We start from the raw sequence: 14,941 nt of genomic DNA, 5'->3' as shown, positions 1-14,941 counted from the left end.
TCATGCCTTGTCTGCACTCTTATGTACAAATGCATTCATAGGTGTCAGGAATAAGAGTCAAAGCCACTAAATAGTCATTTTTCTTTTACTATACAGAATCATCTGGCAACTGAATTATTAGAGACAGGATGTATTTCATTGAGCTCCCTCATATTTTGTAAACACTGGCAAGCGCCTTCTCTGAGGACATAGAAGCAAATTAAGATTTTAAGTGACATGAATAAACATGCCTTTGTAGACAAGAAGGTATATCTACAAAAAATTCTTCATTTCTGCAGTAACCATCAGAGAGTGATTAATTCATTCTTTTGAACAGCATCATGATCAACACATCTGTCAATCAAATATTACACCTTGTCTATTGAAGGTCGGGCAGTAATCAGTTCATCATAAAAGCACTTTTCCGCCTAACAGATTAGTAGTTTTGCCTTCACTTTTTTTTAAAAATGTTTGGGGCCATTTTTGTGACATACCCAATAGTCTATACTCATTCCTCTATGAATTTGGAATTCCAGTTGTTTGCTTGCCTCAATCTATTCCCATTTCAAATCAAAATTTGAAATGCCTTTCTGTGCATTAATAGGTTGTTCTGCAAAAGAATGGCTACCAGGAGGGCAGAGTTTTATTTCCTATCTTTGGCCTGTCTGTAAAGGTAGGGTGGAGAGTCATGCACATCAATCTTTTTACACTCACATGGTACACAATGCTTCCCCAAATGTACTCAGCTGCGATGCTTTCTTCATAATCACATTGGTAAGAACAATCACATAGTTGTGTCCCAAAGGTCAGTCACCTGAAGAAGTAATAACATGATAAATTGTCCAATGATGAACTTATTGACTAAACATTAAGAAACTTAATGAAAAGCTGTTTGGCATCTTAAGAGCAGTTAGAGAAGAAAAAGAATGAAATCCAGACAAAACTCTGAGTTTTACCACGAGTGTATCCTTTTACAACTCAGGAACTCAAATTTATTAGAAAGAGCTAGAAGATTAACCAAAACACTGCAGATTTTAAGCCTGCCATCATGGCAGGGAGCTGTTAAACACATCAAAACCCAGGCACAGGTGTTTGTGAATAAAAGTTTCTTCATAGTAGTTAAATAATGGATATGGTTAATGAAGAAAAGTATTGAAGAGTGAAGAACAGAGATTGTACTCTTGGGTACTCATAAAAGTTCTCAACAATATAACAAAGTTGTGGAGTTGTTTACATGAGAGTTAAAGGTGTGGTTCAGTGGTAGAGCCCAGCATGCATGACGCTGGGGTCAATTACAGGAAAGTGAAGACAGGCAGATAGCTAGAGCTCACGGGATAGCTAGACACTGGGCAGTCATATGAACATATAAACATGTACAAACATACACATATGTACACATTCACATACACACACAAAATAAACAGAAATCACTGCTTTATAAATACAAAGCATAGACCAATTTGCTTCCATATACCCTGTGCTATAAAATCACATGGGTCACTTTGGGAAGGCGATCACTCTGGAAACTCTCTTTATTATAAAACTGAAGAGATAGATGAAATAAACTCTAATGTCCTTAAAACTTTTAGTTTTTTATTCTGTGTATAATCATAGGCAGCCAAAAAGTAGTACCAATTCTATAAATGACACCAAATTCTGTAAGTAATATGACCATCTTCTCCAAAAATTAAAGAAAAGCAACTAACTTATTAAATATTCCACTAGCTCACCTTTTATGAAGAATCAAGATAGTTTACAATTTGCTTCTCTTTGGAAAAAACCATAAAACTTATATATTTTATTCTAGACATTAATTTTATTTGTAATTTATGGGTTCTGCAATAAATGTCAGAGGAAAAACAATGAGAGATAAACTTGAGGAAGGAAGCAATTCAAACATTGGTCCCCATAACATCACTGACTTCCACAGACTTTGTGACTTACAAAAAATTCATGTATGAACTCTACTAAGGACACATTTGAGACATAGGCTATGGAATAAAAGCTAAAAGAACCAGCTTCTCTCTAGAAAAAGATGGGTTTTATGACTTTCTTAAATAGAATAATTTTTTACATCAACCAGTACCTCAGCCCATAGGGTTAACAAGAAAAATAATGGCTTCGGTGCAGTTTCTCAAATTGCACTGAGGAGATATAAATATTTCATCATGCAAAAGCAATTGTTTTTCTGAATTAGGTGACAACAGAAATATAATTTTGCTACAACATTGCTCTGCCTAATTTTTCTCTGAAAAATAGACAGAAAATCCTTCATCTGCATTGTAAGTTCAGTCACAGTGAAGGAGCTGGTGAGGTGGGTTTTCAATTCTCACCAACAGGTAATCTCACCCAACAGTAAATCTTAAAATGAGGTTGATATAACAGAATCTTTAGGTAATTATGAAAAAATTGGATTCATTTCTAAGAATGAGGCACAATTCTTGTGGAAACCAATGGCAGAATAGGCATGAAATCCAAAAGTAAAAAATCCATCTGTTCTGGCTCTTGGTAGTTCTTGGTGTGCCTACTCATCGCCATGTTAAACTGAATAAGCATCAGGCCTTAATGTACACATCACTCTTTCTTCAGCCAGTGTACAATGACCAGACCGTTAGCGTAGTTCACTACCAGTGACAAAAGACCTTTCCCCCTGAAAGCAGAGACATCACCACCATCCGTAGGCTACTTTTGATGCAAGGCCATCTCCACATGAAGAAAAGCATGGTGTCTTTTGGCCACTGACAGAAGGGCTCTCACAAGCAACCATTTTGGTCATTTTCTGTGAGACAGATTGAACTAATTCACTCAAACCCTTGCTAATTTGTAGGAAAATAAAAGTTTGAAGGCTTACTGTCTTTGAAATAGTACAGTTAAGGAAAACATTCCTACTTAAGAATAACCTAGATAATAAATCAGTATACTTATCTAAGCACTAGCTATAACTAAATTAAAAAAAATAATGTATTTATACAAAATAAATGCTAGCAATTCGTACCTTTTAGAAATATTTATAAGTGGCACTCTTCTCAGCCTTTTTCATGATTGTTTTGATATTCAGCAGGTGACCAACAGTGTGCTCTTAGCAGGCCTCTTCTACAGTCAGATACACACTAGCCTCAGCGTAGCTCAAGGGGTTTGACATCCTTTAAAGTTAACTGCGAATCACATTCGCTTAATAAATAGCTAAACTCCCAAGTATTTATGAAGGACAGCCATGGTGTAAGCAGCATGGTCTTTCAAAACGGAGTTGAATGAACATTATAAATAAACTAAAGAAATATGTCTGAGACACAACATACTTGTAATTGGTCGAAATGACAGATTGTTTAATATGATTCAAAGCAAAACAGAAAAATACTAAAGTGTTTTTATCTCAGTGTTTTTCACTGGCAGAATGCTAATATACATCTGAGGAGCTAAGCTTGATGGCTACAAATTGCTTTATACTGGTTGAAAAATCTTGTACCATTGCAAAAAAATATATATAAAATAAAAAAATAAAAACAAAACAAAAAAAACCCTCAATATAAATCTTCATGCAATACAAGTAAACACCCCATTTTGAGAACTGGTTTATTTTATTTATGCCTTGCCGTTGTCTTACAAGTAGTATAAGGAAGAGGTAGTGGGGAAAGACAAAGGAGAGATGACGTCGAATTGGCCATTGTGACATCTAAAAATTTGGAGAAAGTTCTCAACTGCCGCAACTTCCGTTCTTTAACATTTGAGTGATACCTAGACATTATTCAGCTTAGCTAGTCCTTGTGATGCAAATCAATCCATCCTCCTGGCTACTCAGGAGGCTGAGGCATGGAGGGAACAAGTTCATGACCAACCTGGGCAACTTAGTGAAACCTTTCCACAAAATCCAAAATGAAAAGACTACTGAGATAGCCTGATGCTACAGCACTTGCTTAGCATGCAAGAGGCTTTGTGTTCAACCACCATCACTACTACTACAGTTAATAACATGGTAACAATAAATTTTATTTTGCAGGGTTTTATGTCTCTTTGTAGACAAGAATAAAATTTGCAATTTTTACAAATTATAGATATAAAAGTTTTAGAAAAAAAGTTAAGGGTTTCATGTAAGATCACACAACTAAATAGCAAAACCAAGAATTAAAAAAAGAACTAATGAATGTGTGTGTACAATTATTCTTAGAATTTGAGTCCCACAATCAAACATTACCCTTGTCTTGAAATCTTTGACAATAGCAGATGCCCTTTTCTAATCTCACACGGCTTCTCCTCTCATACTCTATAAACTTGTGTAGGACTATCTATGTCCTTACTTAGTTTCAGTGTTAATTTTAATCACATACTAGTAGAGATTAATAGCTAACTAGACAGACATATGAATGGATAGACACACTACCAGCATAAAGTAACATCTCTTTACCAAAATACATAGCATGCTTTTCAAAACCAAAACACTACCATTAAATTTACAAAGGGAATCCTTAATATTGTTTTCACCAAAGCTATCTTTATTAAAAATTTCCTTTTATTACTGTATATTCAGGGGACATTTTCATGTGTTTAGACTGTCTGTGTATTTTACTCCTATTTACACCCGTGTTGCCATCTCTTGTTCTCCACCCTCCTTCACCGGTTCTCTTTTTCTTCCTAAATCATGTCCCTTTCTATTTTCAGTAAATTCCTTTCTTCTGTGTGTAAAGAATTCTGAACTGTATTTTAAGCTATGTTTTTCTGTGTTTTATGAGAATGTTTATTTAGTAAGTATAGTTAAGAATCGTCTATGTGATATTGCCAAGGAAATAAAAATTAATGCTTTGACTATGAATTGTAGTGAGTTTAATCCTGAGGTGTTCAACTCTTTGCCGCATCCCCAGTGACCTCTACACTAACTAGTACAAATAACTGCCTCTGTAAAGGAAAGCGAAAAGCATGCACACTCCTGATGAGTTTTTGGCTGTCACATCCTCAAAGTAAGTGAAATATGTTTAGTTCAAACTCTTATTAACTGTAAGCATGAGATTAATACAGAATATCATATCAAACTCTTAAGATTTCAGATACGATCACCAGCATAGATATCAGCCCTTGGCTCACAATTCTTTCAGCAATTGGACTTATCTGAAAGCAACATTTTGCCTGCTTTGATGTTGGAAAGAATTTCATAGACAGTTGGCCAGCGTGAGGCTCATTCAAAGGCAACTTTGAAGTTGACTACCCAATGTCTTTTTTGAGTTGGGTTCCATGCCAGTTTTCTGAAGCCAAGAAGCTCTTCCTTAAGCCCAATACTACCTTATTCTTTATTTTGAATCTGTGTCCAACCAAGTTCTAATTATCTAGAACAACTAATTCACCTTCATCTTATAGTAAATACTTTAAAATGAAGATAATTATTAAAATAGCCTTGTTAATGTATTTTATTATGTGTGTCAGATGTTGTTAACATCCAAAATAATTGCTACAATTTAGTTTCTTTGAGTGAATTTCAACAAATATATAAGTAATCAGTTTATACACATCAAAAATAATTTTCTTGAGTAGAAATGTAACCAGCTTCAATATATGTACTCAGATTTACCATAATTTAGAGAAAGGTACTTTGTCCTATTTTCTGGAGTTTTTTTTTTGGGGGGGGGTGTATAAGAATCATGTTGAGAGTTTTGTTCTTTTTATTTTTCTCCAAGACAAGCTTTCTCTGTGTAGCCCTGGCTACCCTGGAACTTGCTTTGTAGACCAGGCTGACCTTGAATTTTAAGAGCCATCCAGCCCTTGCCTCCCTACTGCTGGGATTCAAAGCCTGCATCACCATATCTAGCTTGAGAATCTCTCTCCTTTTGTAATTTATTAAAACTTTACTATAAAGAACCCGCAAATAAAAATATCACACAGCAAAAACTAACAAGGCTCAAAGTCTTTATATCTCAATGGACCTCTATGTGATTGGAACGGCCATCCTGAACCTGGGTAGTTCCCCACCGGTTTTTACACTTTCACTATCAAATCGATTCTCATGTGCTTATTAGGCAGACCAAGTGAGCTAGAAAATTTATGGCAGGGATAAAGCTAGAAACACAATTAGCTCCTCATCCTTACCCCTGTATCAAACGTCAGTTATCTGCATTCAGTCCTTTTTCTTCACCTAATTTTCACCCTTCTTGTTTATCATTTTTTTGCTTCTTTTTCCCCATTGCTTGATGTAGTGATCAGGATTTCCATTTTGGAAACAATAACCAGTCAAACCAACTCTAAGAAATTTTCTTTCCATCAATTAATATAATACATTGTCACACAATCAGTCTGAAATTTTGGAAGCACATTTTATTCATCTAATTACAGTAATATTAGATGTTTAATATCCTATATATGTCAAGGTACACTTATTATGGGGAGTGAACATTAAGAGTTATATCTATCCTAAGCCCAGTCATTTCTTCTCTTCCCAAACACATTCACATGGTATACTAGATAACAGATAATATGTTATTTCCAGGGGCTTTCCAACATCCAGACCATAGGAGAGTCTTTTCATGAACACTGAATCTCGTTGAAGCTCACTCAGTCCAAAGCAAACAGGCAGCTTTAGTTGAGGAGAGAGATTTCCGCACTTCAATTATCTCATATGCATTTCTTTGTCTGTTCATGTTGAACTTCTAACAGAGACACAATATTTTATTCAAAGATGGGTTTATAATTACCTTAATTCTTCCCTTAGCACACTAAATAATTTATTGATCTATTCTTCTCTGTCATTATTTCACATGTCTTTCCTGTCTGCCAACTATATGAATAGTATTTAAGGGGTAAAATGTTCTTCACTCCTTGTGTATCCCTGAGATGGTTTAACCCATGCTACGTGCATTATACATCAAATAAATACAGTATTTATCATTGGGACATTCACAAGATAATAGTATGTTGATTGTTTAATTCTAAGAATCATACCATCATTTACACTGGAAGAGTTCCAAGAAAACCAACCAAATCCAGAAAATCCTATGCGTTACATTGCAGGTAAGGCAAAGGAGAAGAAGAAATGCTTGTTTACTTATTTAAAAATGTGAAAAGATTAAGGGAAAGTTTCCAGACTCCTTGCATTTGCTTAAGGCAATTCTACCCAGAGTTAAAAACAAGGTGTTTTTATTTCTGTTAGTAACAAGTCTAAACACAGCTAGCAGAAAAAAACCGATGTAACTCATTTTAATGAATCAATTAATATACATATGATGGATGTAGTCTCCGTGACACAAGCAGCTACTTGTCTGGTCCAGTACTCTACTAGTGTGTTACCATTCATCATGAGTCAACAGCAGAAATAGCCAACGGGATGTTCTGGGCCATAAGTCAATCCTGACCAGAGCTGTTTCTCTTCTGCCTTATTTATTTTTCTCAGTCATTGTTCATGTACCTCTGCTACTCAGTTACATTAAGGATTGTCTACCTTAAAGAGACATACACCCACATCTCTCCTGATGTGAGACTCTCACAAGCAATCAGAATTGATGAAAAGCAAGCGATCCTGTCAATGTGCTATTGCTATGAACACTGTGTTGGTGAATGGACTTTTTAAAAGCTTTTCTTATTTATCATGTCTAAACAAATTCATTTTTAAAATTCTTGTGTGTATGTGTTTGTATGTGTAGTGTGTGTGTGTGTCTGTAGATCAGAGGACAAACACAGGTGTTGATTCAGACCTCCAGCTAGTTTCTGGAATAAGATCCCTTGTAGGCCAGTATGTAACCCAGTCTGGCTAGCCTGTTACTTCCAGGGACTACCTCCATCTCTGCACCTGGTCTCTGCCTCCCTGTTTGCCATAGGATACATGGTATTATAGGTGTGCGCCATCGTGTCTGGCTTTGTGTACATTCTTGGAATCTAGATTCAGGTTCTTAGGCACGTGTGGAAACTGCTGAGCCACCTCTCAGGCCCAGCAAGGTTCTCGGTAACTGAGGGAACATTCTATGATATGCATTTAGAAAATATACCCCTCATGTATTTTTTCTCAACATTCCATTTACTTAACATTACTGAGAGACAAAATTGTAAAAATTATGAGCGATTAACACAGTGTTTAAGAATAAAAAAGTGTGGCGTGAACATAGCTGTATAGAGACAACATGAGAAATCCTTGCATTGATGGATGTTTTCTGTGTCTTGACCTGCTGTGTCATTATCCTTGTTGTGACATTGCCAGATAGTTTTAAAGGTATCAGGATTGTGGGAAATGTGCTAAAGTGTATGCAGTATTTCATTTTATATTTTTTGTTTTATCTTCATTGACACCAAATAAATATATGTAATTGTGATCAAAATATGATAACTTGGCACTTATATACAATGTTTAATAATTAAATCAGGGTAACAAATTCACCTCCTTAAGTTCATATGACTTCTTCTGTTCACAATCTACTTCTTCTCTTCTAGTCTCAAAAACATAAATATAATCACCTCATAGTGCTGTAGAACATTACCAAGTTTGTTTTCCAGATAACTGCATTTTGGATATCTAGCAACTAACCTCCCTTCATTCTTGATCCTCCCTCCTTCTCATTCCTTAGCATCCCCTTGTCATAGCTATTCAACACTCTGATTGTACAAGACCAAACTTGCAGGCATCTGTGTTTGAGTTAGAACATGAAACATTTACCTTTGTTTTTGTCTGTATCATTTTTTTAATCAAAATGTCCTTCAGTTCCATCCATACTGCCGTAAATAAAAAGAGCCCTTTGTTGGTGGCAAAACAGTATTGTTGGGGGATATTTGATCACACTGTGAAGCCTGCATTTTCATTTGTGTGACTTAAATAATATCAACCTTGGGTCATGAGTTGGCAGCTAGTTGACAGAAAGTAATGATACAACACCAGAGGACATCTGGAGGTGATAAAGAGACTCAGTAGAAGGAGCAGGGATGAGTTGAAGGATGCTATCTTTGGAAGGTGCCAGCAAGGAGGGAAAGTTAGCTAGTAGCTACTTAACCCCTCTGTGCTATAAGGTTTTCTCTCCAGCCTTTTAATCTCGAGTCTTATTTATAAATAGAACATAGAGATTTAGTTAAAGCTGCCATTAGCTGCAGTTGCAGAGCTGGTGCCTATGGGGGCAGAATTCCCATCAGGCTGCAGCCAGAGTGGCCAGACCACTGCCAGAGAAGCAGGTCAGTAACTGCAGAGTCACAATTTCTGGTTAAAAAAGCAGATTAAGGCACATCTTATATGGAAGTTAAAAACAGCATAGCATTCCATAGTTTAAGGCACCGTGTTTTCTTTATTAGCCTCTACTAATGGATACATTGATTGATTCCATAGCATAGCCATTGTCGGTCAGATAAATTGTGAGTGTGTTGATTGTCAACTTCAGAGGATCTAGCATCATCCAAAAAATTTTTCAGGCACATCTATGAGAGATTACCTTTTTTAGGTTAACTGCAGTGAGGAGATTTACCCTATTACAAGAAGCCACCATTTACTGGACTTTGGTCCTAGACTGCTTACATTGGAGGAAGCAGAGAGCATCAGCCTTCATCTGCTCTGAGTTTTGATTGCAGGCACAGTGTGAACAAGCCACAAGCTTTTGCCTCCGTGTTAGACCTCTATGGATCTTTGAGCCATAATAAACCTACTCTCAAGTTACCAGGACATTTTATCACAGCAATAGGAAAACAACACAGTAATGATGCACTGGTTACCATTGTTGATAGCTGTTATTACCTTCATTAACTTATTGCAATGTTTTTAACCACAGGAAAGGTTCTTGTACTGTTATGCTTACCACATTTTCAAGAATCTCTTGGTGCTTTCATGATAACTATTACAAATATTCTTTATGGAACAAATAAGCCAATCTCTGTTACCACTCCCCCAAGTACCCCAGTACCCCAACACAGACACCATTTCATTTCAGTTCTCTTAAACATGATCATATTTTCCCTCTAAAACTCTCATACTCTTGCAATTACCCATATCTGACCTAATGTTTTTATACCCTTTGCCTTATATTCTAAAATCTGCATACCTCATCCTATCTCTCTGAAGATAGTACAAATCTTTAACTTTTTACCAAAATCTTTTGGTGCAACTGAAGCTTCAGGCTCCACTTACTCTTTACATCAAGAGTGTCCCAGCTAGTGGGAAAATTGCTGGAATGTGCGACATGGTGTGTAAAATTAGTCGTTCGTCCACTGGGAGGAGGGGGCACCAATCTCTCCCCACTGCAGTCAAATGCAGAGTGAATGGCTCTGTGTGTTTAGTACCATATTCTCTTCAATATTCTTCTCTCTTACCCGCAGTGCTTGGATTAGTTTTAGAAAACAACACCTACAACAAAGTCCTGGAGCTAATCTATGGAGGAGGGGCTTTGTAAACTACACCACAGTTTTCTCAGTACTGTGTTGTTCAAAGGAAAGCAAGTGAAAATGAATACAGAAAAGAAAGTGATCTCTTGACTGTATTGGATGAAGTAAGTCAGAAAAGCAGGCATTCAGGAAGCACCATTTGCCTGGTACTCGATGGGAAAAATGTTAAATAATTAAACCCAAAATACAGCCTAAAAAGTGTATAATAAAATTCTATTTAGTGCATTGGAAAGATGGCTCAGGGGATAAGCATGCTTTCTGCCCAAACTTGAGGACCCAAGGGAACCCAGCACCAGTGTGGAAGCAAAGGCTTTCCTAACATCGGTAATCCCAGTACTGATTGGTGCCGAGGATAGTCTTACATGCAGTGGCCCTCTTCAATCTATAAAGATTATCCTGAAGCCATGTTTTACTATTAGACCCTGCATACACTATGCTATCATGTGTGTGTGTGTGTGTGTGTGTGTGTGAGAGAGAGAGAGAGAGAGAGAGAGAGAGAGAGAGAGAGAGAGAGAGAGAGAGAACCTTAAATTGATAAATTGGGCACAGAAAGAGGCTAACAACCACGGATAACACGAAACTTTCACAATACATTTGTTACTTTTATGAAAAGCAAATACTGTGCCTCTCTTTAGCTTATCTCCTTGGCAGCACCACAGCTCTTGTGCTTTGAGGTCATGATTAAGTAAAACAAACGTTTCTTGAATGGAAGCACAGCAAAGCCACAAGGGTCAATCTGATAACCAGGACAGCTACTGAGTGACTAATGAGTGAGTTGCAGACGCAGCCTGGAAAGGCTGGACAAAGAGTTGACTCATATTCTAGGTGAGACGGAGCAGCATGGTGTAAGATTTCATAGTGCGAAGCAGAGCAGCATGTAATCAAAAAGCTGCAAATTGTTTATTTCTGGAATTTTCCATTGAATCTTTTGGGACTTCCGTGACTTTAAATTCCTGAAGCTGTAGAAAATAAAACAATGAATAAGATATATATATATATATGTGTGTGTGTGTGTGTGTGTGTGTGTGTGTATTTATATCTATATATATCTATACACATACACACACACACATACACACACACACACATATATACATATATATCTTCATGGTATTGCTATGAAGAAATACCCTATAAAGACAATCTAAGAGTAAATGGCTTATTTTGGCTCATAGCTCCAAGGGACAGTTCACCTTGGTATAGACTTCACAGCTGTAGGAGCTTGAGGCAGAGTCACGTGGCATCAACAGTCAAGAAACAGAGCATGTCTGGTGGGGTTCTCCTTCCTCGGGTTTTGCTTATGCAGCCCCTTTATGAGGCTTCTCTGACATTTTAGGAGATTCCATCCCACTGTAAGCTTTCTGGTCCTTGTCTTTTACAGCACTTTCTCCCCCTTTCCCCTTTTCCATTATTATCGTGAGAACAGGAGTTCTGTCACAGATGTGCAAGTTGAGACCAAACACTACACAGTCGCTGGTCCTCTGCATCTTGCTTCTGACTGACTATCCAGCCCCAATTGGTCACCATTGAAATCATATACAAATACACATGCTGAGAAAGTTCTATTGATATATTTTGAAATATGTATACATGTGTGTATGTGTGTGAGTGTGTGTGGTGTGTGTGTGTGTGTGTAAATCAACAATTATAGAAAAGAAGGCTATGAATTGAAAAGAAGGCAAGGGAAGTGTTGGAGGAGTAAAGGGAAGTGGGGAATAATGTTATTATATTTTATTTTAAAATATTTAGAAAAGAAAAATAAATAGCAATTAATATATGTATGCTGGAGTTCAGTTCCCTTTCCACTGCCCAGGAAATGGTCTCGTCCACAATTCAAGGTGACTCTCCATCAATCAACCCAATAGAGTCTCCCAGAGGCATGCCACTCCTCCCAGGTGTTTCAAGATTAGGCCATGTTGAAAATTAATCTTAACCACAACTGGGACTACTGTCAATCTCCTTCAAAACTTAATGTACACAGTATGTATGTTTGTTTAAGTAAAATTCTTAGATTCTTTGCCTAAAAAATGAGAGTTAAAAAAATGTTTCTCCCACAGAGTGAAAGTGGGGATCAATGAGTCTACAACTGGCCTAGACTCCACAGAGTTGGATTCCTTCCTACATCTCTTCATGGACTACACAAGGAATCTCAGTCCTGACAAAGATGATAGATTTTCAGGGGTACTGGGTTGCCTTTCTGAGTGTGTCATTCCTCTCCCGTAACGAACTTTCAGTTTGTATGCATAAGACTCATTGTTTCACCACACAATTACCGCAGAAAGTCCCTGTGCACCAGCAACTCTACTTGTCAAAAAGATACTTGACCCTTGTGGAATTCATTACCTATCTTTCTGTACAACTTAATGCCAACTATAACTATGTCTACCTGTGTTCTGTTTCTGCAGACATTTTCAGGGACTTCTTGTCACTTTAGGTCCCATCTTACCCAGCTCTATCTAGCCCTCTAATCAGTATCTATTCTACTGAATATGGTATGCCTATTTTGACAGGGATCTCCTACAATGTAGATACTTGTCTGAATTCTCGTGTATCTACTTTTTGGAGATCTCATACTGAGAATTAAAAATGACAACTCATCTATTAAGTTGGGTGTTTCCTCAGCAAGTTTGTTTTGTTGAATTCAATAAATTTTGTCAGTCAGCAACCTCAGTCTATATTTTGTCTACATAATTAAAGTGTATTTTATCTGCCATAAAACCCAATGGTTATATGGTTTGTTGGTGTATGTGTATATGTGTGTGTGCATGTATGTGTGTTTCCATGAGTCTTTGTACCATTTCAGACTGAGGAATGTTGATCCTTGAACTGAATTTAAAACCAAGTTCAAGCTGTTATCTTTTCATGAACTCAGGATCAAACACCAACAGCTTATTTGTACCAGAGAAGCAATGTGAGTCAATGATGTAACATCAGTAAGGAAGATGAGCACTCTGGTAAATAGTTATACTTGAAAAATAAAATGTAGAACACAAGATTTCATATGTGTCCTTAACTGGTCATTGTCTTTGTTCTCAGCTTTGTGGCTTCCTTTCCAATCATATCTTTGAACATGAATCAAAACTGTTAGAGACTTCATGCTGTGAACTTTGGATAGATATGTAGACTCAATATGTATTTAATTCACTACATTGATTTTTAAATTTTTTTTTAAAAACACCAAGAGTAAAAAACAGATTAAAAAGTGTTCAAATACTTATATATCAGGGAAATGAAGATTAAACCCACCTATTTTAAGATTTCTTCTCACCCAAATCAGAATGACAATCGTCAGGGATACAGATGTCAACAAAGGCTGATTTAGATGTTGGAATAGTTGAAACTTTATTCTGTTATTAGGAGTGTAACCTAATATATCCATGTTAGAACTAAGTCTGGAGGTTCCCAGAAAAACTAGAAATAGAACTACTATATGACCGAGCTATATCACATATACCCAAAGGACTTTGTATCCCACTGTAGAGACCCTTGCTCACTCATGTTTTTGCTGCTGTATTCAAGAGAGCCAGAAAACAAGTCAAGCTTGGTATCTGTTATCTAATGAATGGATAAGGAAAGTTGGTGCTGTTAGTTCTAGGAAGATTGGGTTTCATTCTCATCATAAACAATTGACATAATAAAGTTCATCACTTCTCATCTAACTCCTACCACAATTTCCTAAAATTCAGTTTATCCCCTTCTAATATGGGATTTATGTCTCTGTTTCAAGTCTGTTAGACATCCCTGCATGCAAACAGTTAAGGGAAGATTTTCTGATGTAGGCTGCAAGGCTTTTTATAATCAGGTCACCACTGCAACTTCTTCCCTCAGCAATACATATTAGTAAAAAAAAAAACAACAAAAAATTATTAGCACATTTCTTGTCTCACTTCCTCTTTGTACATTTCTTTACTCCCTGAAAGAATAAACAAACAAACAAAAATGTCTCTGGCTCTCACGATCTCACTCGCTACCACCCAACATTGCTCCCAATGGGGATCATTCTTCATTTTTTTCAAGATTCGTCACTGATGTCACTTCCTATGAAGTGGTCACCCTCTGGACACACAGGCCTTTTGCACAGATTCCTATCCTAATGACAGATATCCAGGTCTCACACCAGGCTCCCTAGGAGGTTAAGCTGCCTGAAGTCTAGTCACGTAATTCTCTTCTTTCCCAGTGACTCACATTTTACCTGGTATGCAGTAAACATTTAGAAAGGTAAAAGAGAATGCTAGAAAAAGTAATATTGACAGTACAGAAACAAACAAGGAGAGAGAAAACTGTGCACTAAGTCCAGAGTAAATCTTGTATATCTTTCCAATATCAGACTTTAACAGATACAGCCATTCATTCTTGTACTAGTTAGTGAGAACACACCCTGTAACACGCTGCTATGGGAAGACTCTTTAGTATTCATCAAGGCCTGGTAAGAAGTAGAAGCAGGCTAATGTTAGGTAACATGGGGAGAACTATGTATGTGCAATGTATGCATTTGTCCGTGTGTCAATATAGACACACAGGTATATGTATGTGTATTCAAGGAGACCAGAAGTCAACATGGGAAATTGTCTTCAATGACTCTCTACTTTACTTTTTGAGACAGAGTCTCTCATTATACCTGGAACTTATTTGTTCA

This window comes from Microtus pennsylvanicus, chromosome 4 (assembly GCF_037038515.1).
Source record: "Microtus pennsylvanicus isolate mMicPen1 chromosome 4, mMicPen1.hap1, whole genome shotgun sequence".
NCBI classification, from domain to species: Eukaryota; Metazoa; Chordata; class Mammalia; order Rodentia; family Cricetidae; genus Microtus; species Microtus pennsylvanicus.
Note: the sequence above shows the minus strand (reverse complement) of the source record.